Source organism: Lutra lutra, chromosome 8 (genome assembly GCF_902655055.1).
Source record: "Lutra lutra chromosome 8, mLutLut1.2, whole genome shotgun sequence".
NCBI classification, from domain to species: domain Eukaryota; kingdom Metazoa; phylum Chordata; class Mammalia; order Carnivora; family Mustelidae; genus Lutra; species Lutra lutra.
The window spans coordinates 64,344,885-64,360,938 of record NC_062285.1 but is presented as its reverse complement, the minus strand read 5'-3'; the positions used below and the strand labels follow the sequence as shown (position 1 = coordinate 64,360,938).

The following is a 16,054-nucleotide window of genomic DNA, read 5'->3' as shown; positions in this document are numbered from 1 at the left end:
CCTAATCCTGAGGAAATATAAAATGGTGAAAATACAGTCAATGACAGGGCTTTCTCTATGAAACGCTTGAATGGAACATAGGGATTGTGCAAGGCTCATATATTCAGATTTCATTCAATGGTGAGATAGAAGGGTAATCACCGCAGTGGGATTCCAGTAAAAGCCTATCTTATTCTCCCTGGGGAAAAAAAAGTCTGCTTACCTAGATACTGAAAAACACATCAGGTACACCTTCAATTATAGTCACAGTGGGCATAAGGAAGAGAAATTGGAAGGGAAGGCAAATAGACATCTGATTAAAAAAATTAACCAGTTTCAGTTAAAAGTGGTGGAGTGACCACATGTATTCATTTCCTCTTCGTCATCTTTTTTCATCCCACAAAGTCAGAGTGAATCAAATACATTTCAATAACTTTGGAAGATCTAAAGAGGATAAAAGGAATGAAGAAGACCAATGAGAAGGAAGACAAACTTGCACCGGCAGAGCCAAGAGGCTCGGCAACAGATGCAAGGTGGGGGGGGGAGGGGGGGGGGGCACAGCTCCTCTTCCACACATTAGCAAGATCAGCAGCTTATTCTCTGCAGAAATTAAATGTGTGCATGGGGGAGCTTTTGAATTGGGAATGCTGAAGGAAAAGTTGTGGAATTCCACACATTGAACTCTTGACCCTTAGTCTCTCTGCCCATATTATTCTTGCTTGCAGATAAGGCATTAGAGGGTCCTTCTCTGAGAAGCTGGGTCTCCAAAAGAACAGACCTTCAAGTATTGACTTACAGGGAAAACCAGTTACTAAACTCTATGCAAATGAAGAGTTTCCAATTAATTCTCTAGTGCCTTATTTTTAAATAATAATGAGCTGCAGAAAATCATCAACTTTTGAAGAAAATCTTTGGTTGGAAAAACAGAAAACCATTCCCACCATCATCTTAGAGAAAGGGTATGAAAGTTAAAGAGATAATCAAGAATCTCTACTCCAAAAACTGTAATGTAAAAACTTTAATGTAAGAGAGTAAATATTGTCTGATGAAATAAGAATAGGTTACTATGACCTCAAAATAATCAGAAGGCAAGAAAAAGCTCTGATAATTAAAAACACAACTGAAATAACTCAGGAGATAGTTTAGATATTAGCAGTTTCTCACTGAGTAAAACCAAATGACAAAGATAGGAGAATATGAAGAGAATTAAGGGATCAATCCAAGAATCCCAATATCCAACTAGAATGAGTTCAGTAAAGAAAACCATTCCATAGAAATTATAAAAAAAATTCTGAACACAAGTCTCCTTAATGAAAGGGCCTAAAAAATGACTAGCAAACTGAATTTTAAACACACAAAATTGCCTCATCATGAAATATTGGAATGATAGGGATAAGGATACCAAAAGCTTCAGCAGTATAGAGAGAAAGATAAGGGCACATAGCACAGATCGGAATTCAGAATCACCAGACTTCTCAATAAGTAGGTCAAATGTTGGAAGATAATGTCTAAAACATTGCAGGGAAATTTTTTATTTCACTTATGTGGGATTTAAGAAACAAAACAAAGAAAAAAGATAAAGAGAAAAATGCAAAGAAAAAACCTCCCACACCAGACTTTTAAATACACAGAACAAAATGGTAGTTGCCGGAGGGGAAGTGAGTGGGAGACGGGTGAAAGAGACAAAGGGGGTTAAGAGGTACGAACTTCCAATTACAAAATAAGTCACAGAGAAGTGTAGCACACTAATTTGAAAAGACGTATGCAGCCGTATGTTTATTGCAGCATTATTTACAAGCCAAGATATGGAAGCAACCCAAATGTCCATCCATAGATGAATGGATAAAGATGTTGTGTATTTATACAATGGAATGTTACTCAGCTATAAAAATGAATGAAATCTTGCATTTGCAGCAACATGGATGAACCTAGAGGGTATAATGCTAAGTGCATTAAGTCAGACAGAAAGACAAATACCATATGATTACACTCATATGTGGAATTTATGAAGAAAGAAAAAGCAGACCAAAAAAAACCACTCAAATACAGAGAATTGGTGGTTACCAGAAGGGCAGTGGGTGGGGAGATGTGTGAAATAGATAAAAAGGATTAAGAGAACACTTACTGTTATGAGCACTGAGTAATGTATGGAATTACTGAATTATATTGTACACCTGAAACTAACACAACACTGTATGTTAATTATACTTCAATAAAAATTGTAGGAAAAAACTGAGGGAAATTTTTCTCAAACTAGAATTCTGTAACCATTGAAATTATAAGTCAGATATGAGAATTGATTAAAGACCTTTCCATGTTTGCAAGATGGAAAAATGTTTTCACCTTTTTTTTTTTTTTAGGAAGATGCATAAAAGTGTTTGAGAGAGGAAATTTTGAAAAGAATTATCTAATGCAAGAAAATGTCATCAAAATTGAAGATGAGTAAAAAGACTTCAACAGGACGAGAGAATGGAACAACAAGGTTAAGTTCATCCAGGCCAGATCAGAGAAAGAAGATTTATTTTGGAGGAGGGTATCTGTCTGCAAGGTGTCTAGGAAAGAGGAAATATCTGGACATTTAAGAAAAAATGTTCAAGGAGTTTTTACATACCTGTTTAGGCACCTGAGAGAAAAACTAGTGGTTGGACAATTAAAAAACTAAGCAATATTTTAAATGAAGCTTTTTAAAAATTTTTTATTTATTTATTTGACAGAGAGAGATATAGCGAGAAAGAGAGGCACAAGCAGAGGGAGTGGCAAGCAGAGGGAGAGGGAGAAGCAGGCTCTCTGCTGAGTAAGGATTCCCATGTGGGACTCCATCCCAGAACCCTGGGATCATGACCTGAGCTGAAGGCAGATGCTTAACCCACTGAGCCACCCAGGTGCCCCTAAACAAAGCTATTATTAACTCCAGGAAAATTAAAGAGTTGGATAAGAAAGGAACAATGCACAACAGTATAGACACTGGCATAAGGAGCACTATTAACTGAAATTTATTTGGAAGATAGGGTTAGTGGCCTTATATGAGAATTAAAATCTCAACCTCTATTAAAAAAAAGGAAAGAAAAGAAAAAAGAAAAAGAGGAAGGAAGGAAGAAAGGAAGGAAAGAAGGGAAAGACCACAGTGTTTTTCAAGTATTTTAAGAATCACAATTTAACTCTTTAGATATGTATTTAATAGGTTCACTTTAAAAAATTCTGTTTCCTCAAATGAGAAAATGCAATCTTTTTTTTTTTTTTTTTCTATAAAGAGAGAGCAAGCTTGAGTGTGGGGAGAGGGGCAGAGGGAGAGAGAGGAAGAGAGTGAGAAAGAGCAAGAGAGAATCTTAAGCAGGTTCCAAGATCAGCATAGAGCCTGACGTGGGGCTCCATCTCACAACACTGAGATCATGACCTGAGTCTAAATCAAGAGTCAGATGCTCAACTGAGTCACCCAGCACCCTGAGAAAATGCAAATTTCTGCATACCTGTATTATGGGGGCATCTTTGGTAGAAGGCAAATAGGTCATTTCTTAGTTCTTTAGAATTATAGAATACATCTCAGTTTTATATATTGCCCCTCTCTTATTATGACATCAGTTACCTGAATGAAATCCTGAAGTTAACACCAGGACTTCAAAATTTTAGTTTCTAAGAAAATAGGCTCCCCAAAGGAATCTGCTTTTTATTATCTTAATCACAGCTAAAATTTTTCCAACCAATTTCTCTTTTAAAAAGTTCTCTAGAGCTTTCCTAAGCATTAAAAAGTATACTAAAAAATTCCCAATGTACAAGTGAGATTTACTCCCAAGTTTTCGCCGTGTTTTGACTTACAAACTATAAAATATTCTCATAGCTTGAGTGCCAAATTTGAAGACAATATTGAATTTCATAAAATGCAAAAAAATATCCAAAGCTCTCAATATAAACCATAATCTTAAATGACTTACTCTACCATATCTAAATAAAGGAAATAGCTTAACATAACAAAATTGAATATTAGGATGATTTTCCTGTATGAATTATGTGGCAGGAAAAGCAGCTAGACTTTCTACCAAAATATACTCACACTTTAAAGATGTTGAAGAATTATGAGAATTCTAAACTTAAGAACAGAAACCACATCTGTTTACTGAACAAGTATATGCCATGTAGAATGAAACATGAGAAAATATATACAAAGATCTTTTAAATATGCAATGTTTTATATGAATGAGGTAGTGAATTTTGTTTTACAAAAATAACACAGAAAAGAAAGCTTCATGTAATAGAGATCTTTCTTCAAAATTGTTGTTGTTCTGATACTATGGGGTGCCCTGTGGATCAACAGAGATAAGGGCATCCTCCTGGATTCATCTAAAATTGAGATCTTGCCAATTTCAGCAAAGTAATGCTGGCATGGAGACAGTATTCCATATGAGCTACTGTTTTTGAGCCTGGTCCCTAACACTAAAGAAATGCTTGGGAGTGAGGAAGGAACTATGCCTGATTAATTTCCATACCACTAGGTGTGAAAGTCCTCCAAAAGCCCAGGAAGCGACACTAGAGAACTTTCCCTCAGTTGGAAGAATGGGGATTCTCTCTGGTGGCAGAATAGGGTGTCTTTTTTTTATTAATGTGGCAGTATAAATTGACTTTTTATTCTTCCATTCTTCTAAAAATATAGTACATTACCATTTACAGAGCATAATCTACATTTTAATTCTTACACTATTTTTAATGGTATCCCAAATAGAATGTTATTAATTATAGAAAATGCTTTCTGGTTCTATCAAATATTATATTTGGGTTTATGATAGATAAAATTAATTATAATGAAAAAAAACTTCCATAAATATGTATTTATACCCTGAAAAAAATTACAAGCTAGAAACAGAAATGATTCTGCTTTGGACAAGCCTTCTTCTGACAATTTTAATGACTACACCGAAGTTACATTCCACAGAAATCTGTTTGATACAATATTTCATTAATTATATTTTAGAACTAGTTTATAGTATTTGCTATTAAATAAGATCCCATTAAAATGAATATTTGTCTCAAAAATAAATTATGACAATCATCCTTATTTCTTGTGATATGAGTGCTGGGTGTTATAAGATGAATCACTAAATTCTATAGCTGAAATGAATATTACATTGTATATTAACTGGAATTTAAATAAAAATTTGGAAAGGAAAAAATAAAAACATTTATATCTGAGAGAACAAAAGGTATTTATATATGGCTAACTGTTTAGACTTCTGTATAGTTCTTACATGTGACTCAAAGATTTTTATCTGATATTTTTAATTTAAATTTTCAAAGGTGGGGTACCTGGGTGGTTCAGTGGGTTAAAGCCTCTGCCTTCGGCTCAGGTCATGGTCTTAGGGTCCTGGGATCAAGCCCCACATCGGGCTCTCTGCTCAGTGGGGAACCTCCTTTCCTCCTCTCTCTCCACCTGCCCCTCTGCCTACTTGTGATCTCTGTCAAATAAATAAATAAAATCTTAAAAAAATAAATTCTCAAAGGCTTTTTTCATATATAGCTTATGTAATTACTAATTATTGTTAATAAATGTATTTATATTTCAAATCTTCATATTAAGAGCCAATTAAAATCAATATTTATCCTAAAATAATTTCAATTTGCTTCAATATTGTTTAGTTTGTTTCCTTTTTCATTGCTTTTGCTTATACTTGGTTCTTTCATACTCAGTCATTAAAATCTTTTCCAGATAGCAAGCAATAGCAGTCCAACTATCAGTATATTGAACAGCAAGCTGAAAGATATATAAAATGTATGCTTTAAAAACAATAAAACAAAATATCTACCTTTCAAGTCAGGACACAGGATATTATGTCCAATATCTTCCATGTCCCTCTCACAATACCCACCCTTCTCCCCCTTTTTCAGGGACTACTGCAACCCTTAATTTTTATTAATTTATATCCTTCCTTTTCTAATTTTAAAATTATGTTGTAAGGTTTCAAATTAGAAAGGAAAACCACTATGAATATTATGAAATACGAGTTGTGTTACATGAATTAGTCATTACACAACTGTGGGAAGAGATGAGGAAGAAGTGTAAAAAGGATTAGAAAAAATAACCGTGCCTGGTATTAACATATCAGATCTGGCAGGATGTTAGGCAAGTCCAGCTACTAGAGTGAAAGTACAAAGAGGCTTGGTGGAATACCCAAGGGAAGGTTATTGGCTCTTGGGGCTATTGCTTCATATGTAATATGCATGTAAGTTTCCTCCATATCTACTAGTTGCAATATATAAAGTCTTTTTTGAAAATATGTAATATTTCTTATCTCCTGACCCATTCCTATTGTTCTCCTCCAGACCAAGTGCTTTAAGACTTCATTTATTTATTTGTCAGAGAGAGAAAGCGCACAAGAGTGCATAAGCAGTGGGAATGGCAGGCAGAAGGAGAGGCAGACTCCCCGCTGAGCAGGGAGCCTGAAGTGGGACTCGGGACTCGATCCCAGGATTCTGGGATCATGACCTGAGTAGATGTTTAACGGAGCCACCCAGGTGTCCCACAAAGTGCTTTGTAAATATCACTAACACATAATAGTTACTAGGTAAATATCTACTAAGTTTAACAAATGCACAAAGATTATAAATTCAAAAGCCTGATAATGTCAAGTATGGACAAGGATGTGAAACAATTCTCATTCAACCACCCTCACAAAACAGATACTAAACCCAAACCTGTGCATACACTAAGATTCAACTTCTGTCTACATAGCCACAAGATCTCCATGCAAAAAACGTGAGAAATATTCTTAACAGCATTATTTTTAAGTCTCAAATTTAAAACAATCTCAAATGTTTGTCAAGTGGAGAATCATATAAAACATATTTGCATACTCATAAGTAATACAATTGTATGTTCCCACTAGATTGCAGTGACAAACTACAGTTACAACATGAGTCTCACAGACGTAATATTGGGACTCTCAAATTATCTAAGTTCTATTTATATAAAGTTCAAAGTCTGGCAAACATATATATTTATGTCTGAATAGGTGTTACCCTTGGAGGGGGATAAGGACTATAATGGGGTACATGGGGGAATTTCTAGGGTGTTGATAGCCTTGGTTTGGGTGCTGACTACACAGATGTGTTCACTTTGGAAAATTCACTGAACTGTACCTTATTTTGCTGGATATCATATTTCCAAAAAATTTTACTTAAAAAAGTCCAGTCCAATTTAATTTTTCTTATACTAGAGTATAACTTGCTTTAGTAGATCTTGTTTCCAATTGTTCAGTGTGTTATACTTTATATATATATATATAAGTATATATATATATATATATATAAGTATATATAAGTATATACTTATATACTATTTGGGTTTTTAGCTCCTTGAAGAAAGAGAATTATTGGATAAGTGATAGTAAGCAAAATACATTGAGCTTGTAGATAATGGGCCCTAATGCTAACCACCTTACCTACTGTTCCATTTAACCCTAAAAAAATGTCCTCTTTAGGTAGTCACTGTTTTTATTTCAAGAAAACAAGTTCTTAGAAATATTAATTTGCCAAAGTTCCTTCCATGAACTCAAACCTAGGCATTCTACTTCAATATTTACTCCTAACTATAAGATCCAGGATAAACTTAATACGTATATTGCACAGGCTTAAGAATTATGATCTTTCTCCAAATTCTTCTGGTAAGTGAAAGCTTACATTTACATTTCTCTTGGTAAAATCAAGATTATGCTCCCTTATGTGAGACTAGTTAGGGTAAAATCAGTTTATTCACCATCGAACTGTAGTTTGTAATCCTAGTACTCCAGATTAACTTTTGGACTCATTGTGCAAACGTAATTGATCTCAAAAGCTTCTGTGATGATTTTTCTCAACTTTATTCTCTTGACTATAAAGCTCTTGATAGGATGTTCTCTTGTATATCTTTTCCTTCCATCTCCAAATGCCATTTCACCTCTTGACCAAAAAGAGTCCCATCAATACCCCTCCTGGCTGCTTCTACTCAATAATTTGTGTTGTAACTAGAAATATGGGAATAACTGAATGGTCCCTAAAACATTACCCTTAACTTTAAGAAGAGCCCCCTTTGGACCCCCCAACTCTAGTCTGTCATTTTCAATGTGCTCATACTTCATGAGAATTGCCTAATCATTTTCCTAAAACTCAGCTTTAACACCCACTTCAAAAATTTAATAGTTAATATATATATATATTCAGAATTTTTAAATTTTTAAAAAACTCTTAAGCATGATTCTTATTAATCATCCTTGATATGACCCTGTCATAACTTTTTTCAAGTTATTTAAATTTCAGTTAACATATACTGTAACTTTAAAGATTTTTTTTTTTTATTTGACAGAGAGAAATCACAAGTAAGCAGAGAGGCAGGCAGAGAGAGAGGAGGAAGCAGGCTCCCCGCTGAGCAGAAAGCCCAATGTGGGGCTCGAACCCAGGACCTGGGATCATGACCTGAGCAGAAGGCAGCGGCTTAACCCACTGAGCCACCCAGGCGCCCCATATAGTGTAACTTTAATTTCAGGTGTAGAATTTAGTGATTCAACACTTACAACACCCAGTGCTCATCAAAAGTGCCCTCCTTAATCCCCATCATCTATTTAACCCATCCCCCACCTACCTCCCCTCTGGTAACCATCTGTTTGTTTCCTATAGTTAAGAGTGTGTCTTGATTTTCCTTTTTCTCCCCACTCCCCCCATGTTCATTCGTTTTCTTAAATTCCACAGGTGAGTGAAATCATATGGTATTTGTCTTTCTCTGACTGCCCAGGTTTTATTTCTAACCTTATGCCCACCCGGTGTCTCTCACAAACCAATCTATTAATCAAAATGAACCACTTTTTCCAGCCTCTGGTTTTGCTACAGAATGGTCTTCCACCCCAACTCAAGTTCTATCCACCAAGGCCAATGCAGCCTCCTCCATAAATCCTTTCAAGTTCAGGCAACTGAAGTATACTTTCTCGGACTTTCCATGACATGTTTTTGTCTCGTTACTTGTGTGTATATTTAATTTCCCCTGAACCGTGAATCCTTGGAGGACAATATGTCATTCTTATCTTTAGTTTTCTACCATTCCTAGCCCAGTGCCTGATATAGATAGGCTCTTAATGATCTCGAATGGATCAATGATTTTTTTTTTTTTGAAGTGCAGTGTCTACCATTGCCTTCATAGTTATTTCCAAAGTCTGAGTTTCCCTGGGTCACAATCGCAAAATATCAAAAATCCGGGAAAATCAAAAGTTCAGAATGGTCTTAGAGGATCACTTTAGAATTCAGCTGGTAAAGAATTTATGTGATTTACCAAAAACTTTGCAATATTTCATTTAATTCTCACAAATATATGTATATATATATATATATATATGAGATTTATTACAATGGTCATACTATACTCTGATGTGATAAAATACCTTCCTAAACATATTCTACTAGATTTAGGATTGAGATAAATTGGTGCAGGAATTTAAGAACAATCTTTTAAGAACACTCTTTTCTCAACTTTGTTCTCTTGATAACCAGAAAGCAGATGGTATCTATGAGAATAAATGAGGTAATTCCAATCTCAACTATTGTTTGACATTTTAGAGAGGTCACTAAACTTTTATGCCTCATAGGAAACTATGAGGATCTAAGTCACTGTCTTTCAAAAGTCTTTCTTGGAGGTGGCAAGGTGATTCAGTGGAGCACCAACAAAATTTCTTAAAAGAATTTGTTTATATTTTATCTAAAATAAGCTTCACCATAGAGGTTTATATGCTAACCTGACACATACCATACCTTAGGTATCCTGAGAGATCATTTTACTCTCCCATCCCACTTTGTGTACCAACTGCCATTCATACATGCCCACTTAGGAAAATAAATGGATCATAAGTATAGACTCAATAGTCTAAAGAGTTACACAACAAACATTTTTAGTTTTAGGCTCAGTTTTGCTGGTTGTGTTCAAATTATCAAATGGGCTCATGAAGATGAATTATTCATTTTTCCATTACAAAAAGGAGGCTTGTTCCAAATCTGATTTTTTCTATGAGTGTAATACCTAATACTTTAAAAAACAGACCCGTAATTTCTCCTTTAAAGGAGACACTTAAGAGTGGATGGGACAGCAATGATTTTTGGAAACTACTTTTTCTTAGAACATTTTTAAACTCTGGAAGTGTTTCTAGTATTATGTGATTTAGTTACCATAAACAATATGTCAACTATCAAAACTTCCAAATGTGTATTTTGAAAGCTTTGAGGCAAGATTTTGTTTAAATGGCTTCCAAATCTTTCAAAGTCTCATTGAGTTTTAACACTATTTGTTAAAATATATATAAAAAGTTATACAACACCAAAAAACTAAATAATCTGATTAAAAATGGATAGAGGACCAGAACAGACATTTTTCCAAAGATGACACACAGATGACCAACAGGTATATGAAAAGATGTTCACTAGCACTAGTCATAGTAATCATTTTTCAAAAAAATAAAAAGATCACCTTAAATTTATCAAAAAGACAAGAAGTAAGTGTTGGCAAGTGTATGGAGAAAAAGGAACTCTCGTCCACTGCTGGTGGGAACATAAACTGATGCAGCCACTGTGGAAAACAGTTTGGGGGGCCTCAAGAAATTAAAAAGAGAACTACCATAGGACCTGGTTATTCCACTTCTAATATTTATTCCCCCCAAAATGAAAACACTAATTTGAAAGGCCATACGTACGTACCCATATCTTTGTTGCAGAATTATTTACAATAACCCATATATAGAAGCAACCTAAGTGTCCACTGATAGATGGAAATAGAAGAGGTGGTATATATACACAATGGAATATTACTCAGTCATAAAAAGGATGAGATCTTGCCATTTGTGACAACATGGAGGGACCAGATGGGTATCATGCTAAGTAAAATAAGTCAAGGACAAATAATGGTTGCACTTATACGTGGAATCTTAAAAGCGAACTAACAGAAACAGACCTATAAATATGGAGGACAAACTGGTGGTCGCCTGTGGCGGGGAGAGGCAAAATGTGTGAAGGGAAGTGGGTAGAGGATTCCAGTTATGGAATGAGTAAGTCACAGGAATGATAAGTACAGAGTAGGTAACAGTCAGTAGTACTGAAATAGCACTGTATGGTGACAGATGGTAGCTATACTCCTGGAGAGCATAGCATAGTGTAGAGAGCTTTAGAATCACTATATTGTATACCGTAAACTAATGTAATATTGTGTGACAACTATAAGCAATAAAGGAAAACACAGAATTCATTCTAGTAATTTTTAGGAAATGAACATCACGGGAAAATGGAAATTTGTCACACGAGTTTCAATTTTTTTTTTTTGCATAATTGGTAACTGGATTTAAAAATCAGTTACTAACCTACAACAGGAACATCCCATGATAAACTTTTCTTATATGGAGGTATGTATTTTCATGTGGTAATTTTTTTAGCCATGGAAGCCACTGAAATGACAAATTGGGATAAACCAGATTTGTAAGCTAGGACAGTGTTGAACCAAGATTTTCAAAACGAATGAAACACCATCCCAACTTTAAAAAAAAAAATTAATTCTAGTCTAATTTAAAGTGTACTATTAGTTTCAGGTGTACACTATAGTGATTCAACACTTCCACACCTCACCCAGTGCTCATCACAGCAAGTGCCCTCCTTGGTCCCCATCATCCTACCACTTTTTAAAAATGAGATTACTATCACAGTTCAGTAAGAAATTATTCATTAAAAATATTTCCTATTCTAATTCACGTTTGTAGGTTTCATAAATCATATTAGCTTGTAATGTCTAAATATAAAAAAGGGGATATGCTCAAAACATGTTATTGAGAAATGTTATCTATGATCAAGGGATTAGAAATCAACTATCTAGAAACTGTCAGAGAGACTCTTTAACAAGAGTAATGCCAAAGTCTTTGTTGTTCCTGTGGTTATATAGGAACTAAAATGGTCTTCTCTGACTACTAAAAGGTAACAGAAAAACTAGGGTATCTAGATGAGCTAATAATAATGCCTATATATCCTACATAAATAGGATCATCATCAAGTACAGAGATACTGTAGAACACTTAAGAATATGTGGTTATAAAACATCTAAAAATCTATTTCCTGAAATTCTTAAACATTCTCAAGCATTACGTCTGGGAAAAGAGAATTACCATAGAAACATGTCCATTTTAATATAGATGTATAAAGAAAAACATGGCATAGCACCATTTCATGTTGAGTTTTTTAGATTTAACATTCTAACTTCATTCAATATAACACACTCACAAGTCTCTTTTAGGATATCATCTGTATATTATCTATTTAATTTTTCCTAGGTTTTACATTTCAAACCTGCAAGGCCCATTTGTATCTCCAAAATTATTTTCATTCCATCATATATCTTGGTCCACATTCTTTTCGGTGAGACATGAAATCCACCTACACAAAGGAGGAAGATGCTGCAATTATGCACAAAACTATTCTAGCACAGGGACTTAGAACACCACTCATCTATTGCTAGGTTATAATGGAATAGATTCTACTAGTTTGGCCCTTCTAGAAAAATCTACCAGCAGACTTATTGTGTTGTCAAGTACCATCCTCATTACTAATTCTTGGATAATTACAACCTATTAAGGTCCCAGGGCACAATGCCTAACATGTAGGAAAGGCTCACCTTTGGGAGAGTCAATGACTGTACTGTAGAAAGAGTAACAAATCAATGGAAACATGAGTTTGATACTTACTAATGAGGTATGTGAAACTATGATAAACTAGGAATAGGTTTCCGGCTTTTTACTATGGCTATGTATAACTTTTCCAAACTTAAGAAAATTTATGACTATAAGTAGTTTCACTGAGTTCTACACTCCACAAAGAACTGACAGTTTCTTGAAAACATTTCCCCACACATTACCTTTCCCCTGGGCTGCTCCTGGTCTTAGGAGCAACAGAGGCAGGATCAAGTTTCTTCCTGAGTGCATTTCATCCTCAGTGAGAGCTACAGTGGAAGGAGGCTCCCAACCCCAGAGTTCAGCCCTTCAGTGTTCTTTTGTTACACAAAACTGTGAAGGTGACAAACTATGGATTTACGGGGTATATGTTGCTACCACATGCTCATTGCTAAAAGAGCTTCTGTTTGTTGCAGTCCATTGTATCATATGAGAGATTTAGTATAGTGCCTACATAAATACATTTTAAAAAGAAACACTTTGGGGGAAAGCACTAGAATCTAGAAGATTCAAGTATCAAGTTTTCATTTTTAAAAATGAATCTTCTCATTTTTGGAGGAAAAAAAAATAATCCTTAATAGAAAAAATATGCTCTTGAGTTCTCTGGGGTTATCATTAACCCCAGAACATGAATGATTGCATTCTAGGTAGACAAAAGTATTTAGGAAAACGAATCAGCCAATTGAGACTTAATGGGAAAATAGAGAAATTATTATAAATTTACTTAAAGAGTATTTGCTAGAACAGTTTGATTACATACATAATGTTCCATAGTATATATGAGACAAGAGAAAAATAAAACTTGTACTCACCTTTTAAAGACTGTCTTGGTCATGAGGTTTTACCTTACCAATAAATAAGTTTACATTTTTATTGTTTATAAAATAAAAATATTTCTAGTATTTAAAATTGATAGCTAAACAATAGATCTTGTGTTTTTAATGACCAATGTTCCTAATGGATTTAAAATATAATAGCTTAAATACTCAAATTATGAAAACATACACTATTCAGCAATTAAATGTTTAATAAGAAATTAATAGTTAGTTAATTTAAGAAAAATAGCACCAAGAGAAAAGAGGGATTCATTACAATACAGGATCTTTCCAGGGGCTAAAAACATTTTAGATATTGATCCAAGTAGTAAAAATACAACATACATATGAATTATGCAAAGCACAAAGCCACAACACATGTCATTAATAAACAAGGGTTAAAATACAGTCATTTCACATTGACTAATCACAAAAATACAGTCATTAAATTAACAGACATAGGTTAAGTTTTATTTCTTTAATCATGTTTATAAATTATTACAAGATTTTCCACAAGATGGAGAAAATTTAAATGTATATTTACAACTTTCTTCCTAGTTACATTTTAATGATTTAACACTTTATAATTCTGCTTTAAAATGAAATGTTTGAGATGTCATGTTGTTCATATATGTATATGTATAAATATATACACACATTTGTAATTTTCTAACCTAGTAAGTAGGATCTGCTGAAATTAAAGTTACCCTTGAAAGAACATTAATCTGATATGTTAATAAGAGGTATTCTGAAGTTTGGCTAATATACAGCAACACAAAGAGGTAAAAAGTTATATATAGTTTTAACAAAAACAAAAAAAACTTCAGATCCCTTAAACCCTTTTAATATAAAAGGCTAATTTAAGGAATAAAATTCTTCATATAGTAACAGAAATCCAGGCACTTTAATATATATGTACTTTATACCTATAAAAAGTGAATAAATAAGTTTGCAAAAACTCTCATATAAACATTGTGATTTTTAAAATTTCACCTTCAATTTACGAAAAAAAAAAGACATTATAGTTCCTCACTAGTGCAAAGACTGAATTATTCAATGAACTCCTTTCGGAACACGCATGGGTAAACAATGAAGAATTGTGTACTGCTATGTACTATTTTGTAACTGTGGTCATTTTCTTGGTTATTGGTTTTTGTGAGGTTGAAAAAGTTATCTATGCACAGAACTTTACTTAACATTCAGGTTTTTTTCACTTACAATATCATTTACATACAAAGAGCATGACACAAATATATCAGAATATAGTACTAGATACGTTCCAACACCATATATAAACATTGTGTGACACAGTACACCTTAAACTTATACATTGTTACATGCCAAGTATATCTCAAAACTGGAAAGAAATATTGTCTAAACACCCTAGTGAATATTTGGAGAAGGTTAATAAACATTGTAAGGTGTTTTAAAATATTAATTAAAAACACCTAAAATTGACCCCAAATGAATATTTGTAATGCTAAGAGCCTATAACTTTAAGTACATCTTATCCTAGATTTAAAAAGCATCATGATGTTTATTAAATAGAACAGGGGTCAGCAAACTTTTCCCGAAAGGGTCAAATAGTAAATATTTCAGGCTTTAAGGGTTAGTCTCTATTGCAATAATTGTTGTACCAAAAGCAGCCATAGAAAATACTTAAAAAAATGTGATCACTGTGTTCCAATGAAACTTATTTACAAAAACAGACAATCGGCCAGATTTGGTTCATGGGCCATAGTCTGCTCACCCTTGAAATAGAAAATATGATTGAAATAATTTAAGGTATTTCAGTACCTAGCACAAATGCTTAATGCTTTGTGAATTAATGAATTGACGAATGAGTAGGAAAATAAAACTTGGCTGTGCTCAGAAACAAATGTCATTACAATTTAATCCTCTAATTAACTGGTCAGGAGGCTTCTTTCCTAATTGGGACAAAACTCCAAGAAAGCAATCCATAGCCTTATTAAGAACTAGGCTTGCAAACTAGAGCCAGAAAAATTCAAGACAATGTAACAGAGCTAGTAAAGAGAAAGTGAATTTTCAGTGTAAGACGGCTAACAAAAAAGGGTATCTTTTTATAGTTGAGTTCCGACTCAAATCTCTCCAATGAGACTGTAAACTCCATGGGAGTAAGAAATAACTCTTTTTTTAAAATTTCTGTATCACACTGCCTAGGATATACATGATCAATATTTTATTAAGTAAATATGTGAATGCTTTCTATGGCAAAGTATGTTTTTGTTAGTTCCAACAAAGCCATGCAACAATTTAAGATCCTCCTATAAAGTTATAATTTCCTTTTGTTTTAATATTAGTCACTGACTATAGAGATAATTTCAGCCTGAACTAGAACTTGACTTACTCACCAAATAGTATGAGTTTGAAACTTAGGTTTACATCACAATATAAAGCTTTGACTTGGGAAAAGCAAACCAAATGCAGGCATCAGGGTTGGTTATAAAGCCAGACTTATAATTATTTTCCAAATAAAAAACTGTTTAACCTTATAAATTATAACTAGACATCTGTTTTTCACCTGGATAAAGTGTA

At 33.8% G+C, this 16,054-nt stretch overlaps 1 protein-coding gene across 1 annotated transcript in view; it reads right to left on the bottom strand.

Moving 5' to 3' along the window:
• ADAMTS20 (ADAM metallopeptidase with thrombospondin type 1 motif 20) overlaps positions 1-16,054 on the bottom strand; it is a 195,495-nt gene that overhangs the window by 67,231 nt on the left and 112,210 nt on the right.